Source organism: Macaca thibetana, chromosome 1 (assembly GCF_024542745.1).
Source record: "Macaca thibetana thibetana isolate TM-01 chromosome 1, ASM2454274v1, whole genome shotgun sequence".
Taxonomy (NCBI): Eukaryota; Metazoa; Chordata; class Mammalia; order Primates; family Cercopithecidae; genus Macaca; species Macaca thibetana.
Genome location: NC_065578.1, coordinates 17,397,680 through 17,403,904, shown reverse-complemented (window position 1 = coordinate 17,403,904; position 6,225 = coordinate 17,397,680). Strand labels below are relative to the sequence as shown.

The following is a 6,225-nucleotide window of genomic DNA, read 5'->3' as shown; positions in this document are numbered from 1 at the left end:
CAATGCTTCCGCTGGGCGCAGTGGCTCACGCCTGGCGGATGACGAGGTCAGATCGAGACCATCCTGGCTAACACGGTGAAACCCCGTCTCTACTAAAAATGCAAAAAAATTAGCTGGGCATAGTGGTGGGCGCCTGTAGTCCCAGCTACTCGGGAGGCTGAGGCAGGAGAATGGCGTGAACCCGGGAGGCGGAGCTTACAGTGAGCCGAGATCGCGCCATTGCACTCCAGCCTGGGCAACTGAGCAAGACGCCGTCTCAAAAAAAATTTTTTTTTCTGACGTAATAAGTAAAAGTAATAATAATGAATCACAAAGCTTGTAGTGCATAAAGTAAAAATACGTAACGCTAGGATAAAGGCCAGAAAGGGAAGTATAATGACACTTGAAAGCAGATTATGATAAATTAAAGATGTATCCCAGAAACCCTAAAGCAGCCTCTGAAATAAGAAAAGGGTTATACCTAATAAAGCAACAAAGAAAATGGAATGAAAAAAATCTATGTAAACACTATGCTGGAACAACTACTCTCCAGGCCTCCACACCACTGGTCAATGAGAAGCGTACTTGTAGAATGATGCCTGCAGCATTATTTGTAATCATAAAATAATAGGACCAAGGTAATTTTAAAGATATATGAAAAGGGTTTTATTTATTTAACAAACAGATAATTGAACAAACAACGGAAGCAAGTCCTTTGCCAAAAGAACACAGAGGGTCATGATGATGCTACTCCTCCAGGGATTTCAGGGTTCCCAGACGCCTAGTTTTCTGCCTAGTTCTTCTGGAAGATGTTATTCTCGGGGAGCAATAGGTCCTCGAGTTTGGGACTCTTTCAGGTTCTCTCTCCATTTCCCGATTCTGCTACAATAAACAAACAAAAGCAATTTTCACTTCAGAAGACCCCGCCGGTGCCTCTTTCAGGAGGTCTGGATGTCTGGTCCACCGCTCTCCGGCTTCTTTCCCAGCTTTTGCTTTTCCGTTCCCCTGCTCTCGCCCTGCTGCCCCACGGCCCGACCACTGCCCAGCTGAGCCCCCGCGGTTCCACCGCGAAGAAGATGCGCCGGAGGCCCTGCCAGTTGCCCGCCCTGCGGGGTGCCCAGAAATCAACGCTTTGTAAAAAGAACGTCCCCATGGAAAAAATCTCTTGATTTCCACTCTCAGGGTTCTTCAAAGGACTGAAAGCTAAAGGCGACGATGAATTCATTGACAAGTCCTAGTCGTGCCAGACCCTGCTCCCCACGAGGGGACCCACGAGCGACCCTCACCACCATCCCTGCCCTGGTGGAGCCCCCGTGCGGAACACAGGATCCGAAGATGGCAGCGGAAGCTCCTCAGCAGCCCCGAAAGCGACTGGGCAGGGTGGGAACAGGCTCCTTCACTGGGTGAAGGCGGCGCAAAGAATGGGAAGAACCATCCCGGGAGCCCACCGGGCGTTCACCTTCCCTTGAGCCCCCAGGCAGCTCGGGCTGGGTCGCCCACCGGGGAGTTTCCGGAAGCTCCTGAAGCAGGCGAGGGGCAGGACGGGCGAAGGCCATTCGGCTGTTCCTCCGGCTCCAGAATCTCCTATCGCGCAGGTGTCCAACGTGACCAGCGCGACTCACCGCTCTAATCTCTCTGGTTTTCCAACTCCTTGCTCAGTCGTCCTGCCGGGCAGGCCCCGAGAATGTACGGAAAGGAGCAAGTTTAGCGAGTGGCCCTTCCTGCATCGCCCAGTAAAGCTGGGAACGGTTGTCTCTGTGGCGCAATCGGTTAGCGCGTTCGGCTGTTAACCGAAAGGTTGGTGGTTCGAGCCCACCCAGGGACGATTCTTGGAACTTTTAAAGCATTCATGCATTGTCGATCACTAGACAAATGGAGAGGATTTTATCTTTCCGGAGTCCCAAGACACTGATTTATGACTGATCCATGTCAAGGCCCAGCCCACCTCCCCGACCAGATTCTTAACCAGGTATCTCCTGAAATACTGGGTTTACACTGGTGTAACTCAGGAATCCTGAAACAGAGACCTAGGAACCCACTTCTGGTGTGATAAAATTCTAATTCAGTCTGTTATACGCTTAAACGAGTAATTTACATGCCTCCATTTTTTCATATTTTAGTAGTAGGAGTCCAGTATTACCTCCAGGACGTGCCTGGATTTCCTGATTGCTCTATCAATAACGTGACCAGTGGAATCATTCATCATGACAGGGATCCTCTCCATTATTTTGAAAACAGTATTTTTCCTCAGTTTGTGCAGGATTTATTTAACCCTTTTCAAAATGTTTTTGTTAGCCAGGCATGGTGGCACGCACCTGTAGTCCCAGCTACTCGGGGGGCTGAGGCAGGAGAATCATTTGAACTCGGGAGGTGGAGGCTGCAGTGAGCTGAGATCACACCACTACACTCCAGCCTGGAGTGGACTCCAGAGCGAGCTTCCATCTCAAAAAAAAAAAAAAAAAAAAAAAAATTGTTTTTGAGATGAGGTTGGTTTCATGTTTTTAGGATTACAAAGAATGCTGCAGGGCCGGGCGCGGTGGCTCACGCCTGTAATCCCAGCACTTTGGGAGGCCGAGGCGGGCGGATCACAAGGTCAGGAGATCGAGACCACGGTGAAACCCCGTCTCTACTAAAAATACAAAAAATTAGCCGGGTGCGGTTGTGGGCGCCTGTAGTCCCTGCTACTCGGGAGGCTGAGGCAGGAGAATGGCGTGAACCCGGGAGGCGGAGCTTGCAGTGAGCCGAGATCGCGCCACTGCACTCCAGCCTGGGTGACAGAGCGAGACTCCGTCTCAAAAAAAAAAAAAAAAAAAAAAAAAAAAAAGAATGCTGCAGTCACCATTCTTGTACACATATCTTGTGTCATTGTGGAAATGTCTACACCACAGATCTTTCTATAGTGTAGAGAGCTGGATGAGCCATTGCTACATTATAGTGCTTATAATGCTTCTAATCTGAATCCATTCTGCAAATGTATCTTTCAGGGGAGCAGCACCAAATCATATCCCAATATGAATATTTATAAGAGGAACAATGTGCAGATGTGCAGTTGAGCTTCGTGCCTCTCCGTGGGGCCCATGTTCATAAAATGGTGGCATTAGCAATCATCTGAGAGTGGAGTTTGTGGCCCTCTGACGTCAAAAGCTGAAGCAGAGGACATGAAAACCCTCACTGTACATCCTCTGTAGTCTAGCTAGAATCATTCCTAGGTCGACAGTCCCTTAGGAGGGAATGCTGCTTGCTTGTGTTGTCAAAACCACGAAAGGGAGGGAAAGCATCAGGCTGTTGGTTGATAACAGTAGTGAAGCAAGTCTTTTCAAAGGCTTGGTTTGTTAACCCTTAGGAAAAACATCCTAATTCTTACCAGATGGTGCCGTGCATTTCCAGGCTCTTGGTGTCCCAAAGAAAGAACTGTATGTGACACACACAAAGCAGCAAAGCAAAGCAAAAGTTTATTAAGCACAGTAACACTCTCAGAGTAGGGAGAGTGGGCTGGCCTCTGGGAGATGAGATCCGTATGAGTTTGGTGTACTCTGGGTCTTTTTATATGTGGTTGTTTTTCTTCTCTTCACAGGGATGCCCAATCGTTAGCCAGTGTTTGTCTTTTGATTGATAGGTGGGTTGCTTAGTTACTTTGGCCCTTCTGTGCTTGCACGTTGCCTCCATCCCATACTTTTAAGTACATGCATGATATGCAGTCCATATGCATGAGTTGTAATGAGCTGATTATCATATGGAGTCATGTTAAGGATACTTTTTTCTCAATGCATAACTCTCAGGAGCTGCCCCTTTACTGGTTTGGAACTTGCCGGCCATGGGGTCCTTGATTGCTGTTTTTTTTCTGGTTTGTTTGTTTGTTGAGACAGAGTCTTGCCCTGTTGCCCAGTCTGGAGTGCAGTGGCGCAACCTCAGCTCACTGCAGCCTCTGCCTCCGAGGTTCAAGCGATGCTCCTTGAACCCCAAGTAGCTAGGAGTACAGGAGTGCTCCACCATGTCCAGCTAATTTTTTGTATTTTTGGTAGAGACGGGTTTTTGCCATGTTTTACAGGCTGGTCTCAAACTTTGACCTCAGGTGATCTGCCCGCCTTGGCCTCTCAAAGTGCTAGGATTACAGGCGTGAGCCACCAAGCCCGGGCTTGCTTGCTTTCTTTAATCTTACTTTTTGTTTTGGCTGCTCAACTTCCGCCTTTTATCTTGCTTCTTGCTCTCCCACCCCATCACCTTGCTTCTGTTTCTGCTTTTACTCATTCTGCCTTTTATCCAACTTCCAATTCCCTCTGCTGTTCTCCTGCCTCATAATGGCAGTTAGTGAGGGAGGGGTGTTAAGGGGGCATGTGCGACCTCCTAGCCTGCCACAGCTGGAAACAGCTTTCAAGGATTCTCTGCAGTCCTGTCAGCCAAGAGAGAGTCCGTTCAGTGGGTTGTAGGGCCTAAGGCTTATTTTTGTTTCTCAATCCTGACAAGGTAAGGCTGGATTAATGAAGATTCTCTGCAGGTGTAAATTTCCCCTACAAAAGACAGTTTTGCAGAGTTACTTCTGTTTGCTGGCTCTCTGACAGCCATCTTAAAATATGCCAAAGAAATACATTCTGGGGTAAAATATTTTGATTTCCTTCATCTATCTACAGCTTCACCATGCTGACAGCCTCCAGTCCAAGCGTACCTGAAGCCTTTCTTTTTAAAAAGCTTTCCCACCCTCCTGACTGCCTTCAAGTCTCTGCCAAAACACAAGTCACAGTGACTGACTCCCTGGTATAGCAAGCTCGGAATAAATAGCCTTTGCTTTTTCCATTTAATTGGTCTTTGTTTATTTGCAGAAGCTTCCGTGTAGAGTTGACAAGGACTCCATCTTTCACCACACCTCAGTAGTTTCCTCTGAGCCCTTTTCTCTGTTAGTTCTTGGCCTGCCAAGTCCAGTTTTAGAAAAGAATACTGTTGAGTCTAGTTTAGCAAGAGTCCTCCCAACCACTTTTGATAGCTAATCAAGTTCCTCTTAGTAATTTTCCATCCACTGATTTTCTTATCTTACCAGTTGGCTATAATCTTCAACTCCTCCTGCTGTATTTCAGGTTGAGCTCAGTTCTCTGGTGGTCTATCTTGCCTATTGTAGTACATACAATAAAATCTGTCTCATGTTTTTAACAAGTGTCCAGTGCAGTCCCTCAGAAACTACCTTTGCAAAATTATGACAATGAGAGAAAGCTGACATGGCTGGCCCCATCTTGGTTCTAGCCTCACAGGCTAGCTGGCTGTGCTCATTCCTGTGCAATTTCTCCCAAGCTGTCTTTGGGGAAAATTGAGTTTATAGTTTAAATCAGCAGTCCCCAACCCCCAGGGCCACAGGACAGGTACTGGTCCATGGCCTGTTAGGAACCCAGCCGAACAGCAGGAGGTGAGCTGCAGGCCTTCAAGCATTACCACCTGAGCTCCGCCTCTTGTCAGGTCAGGATCAGCATTAGATGCTCATCTGAGCTCGGACCCTATTGGGAACTGCGCATGTGAGGGATCCAGATTGCGCACTCCTTATGAGACTGTGACTAATGCCTGATGACCTAAGGTGGGACAGTTTCATCCGGAAACCATCCACCACCCCCTTCCATGAAAAAACTGTCTTCTGTGAAACCAGTCCCTGGTGCCAAAAAGGTTGGGGACAGTCAAAAAGGTTGGTGTAAATGATAACCTTCCCCAAAACTAAATTAGCTCTGTAAAACTCATGAAAGGCCACCAAGTTAGAAGGATGAAAGAGGCGTGAATTCTACTAAGATGTATGCCTCATTAAATAATTACCAGCCATTATTCCAGAGGTCGCAAGATTTGCAGCTTCCCCAATAACTGCTGTGAAGAACATCACTATTGTAGAACCTAAGATTGGCCTCTTGAGTTGTCTTTTCAGGCTTTTGCATTTCTGACTACTGGATGGCACCATTTGGCCTGAAAATCAACCAGTCCCTTAGCCCCCACCCAGAAGCTGACTGAATGCAGGAGGGCCATTTTCCACGTCCCTGTGATTTCATCCCCAACAATCAGCACCGCCCAAGCCCTAGCCCCCTCCCCACCAAACTATCTGAAAAACCTATTACCTCCAAGCCTTCAGTGAGATTGATTTGGGTAACAACTCTCTCTCCCACATGTCGTGGCTGGCCTGTGTCAATGAAACTCTTTACTGCAATGCCATGGTCTCCATGAATTGATATTGTGTGTACATTAGGCAGGAAGAACCCATCAGGCAGTTACATCTGCAGGATG

The 6,225-nt window shown here is 47.6% G+C and overlaps 1 long non-coding RNA gene and 1 other non-coding gene across 2 annotated transcripts; one reads left to right on the top strand and one right to left on the bottom strand.

Annotated features, from left to right (window-relative positions):
* Positions 1 to 618: 618 nt before the first annotated feature.
* LOC126956813 (uncharacterized) lies at positions 619 to 1,707 on the bottom strand. The gene is made up of 2 exons (XR_007726476.1): positions 1,439 to 1,707; positions 619 to 861 (listed from the first exon to the last, which is right to left on the bottom strand). It is a non-coding gene; the product is annotated as an uncharacterized LOC126956813 (long non-coding RNA).
* A 23-nt stretch (positions 1,708 to 1,730) lies between these two features.
* Positions 1,731 to 1,804, top strand: TRNAN-GUU (transfer RNA asparagine (anticodon GUU)). Its single transcript has one exon. It is a non-coding gene; the product is annotated as a tRNA-Asn (tRNA).
* The last annotated feature ends 4,421 nt before the right edge of the window (positions 1,805 to 6,225 follow it).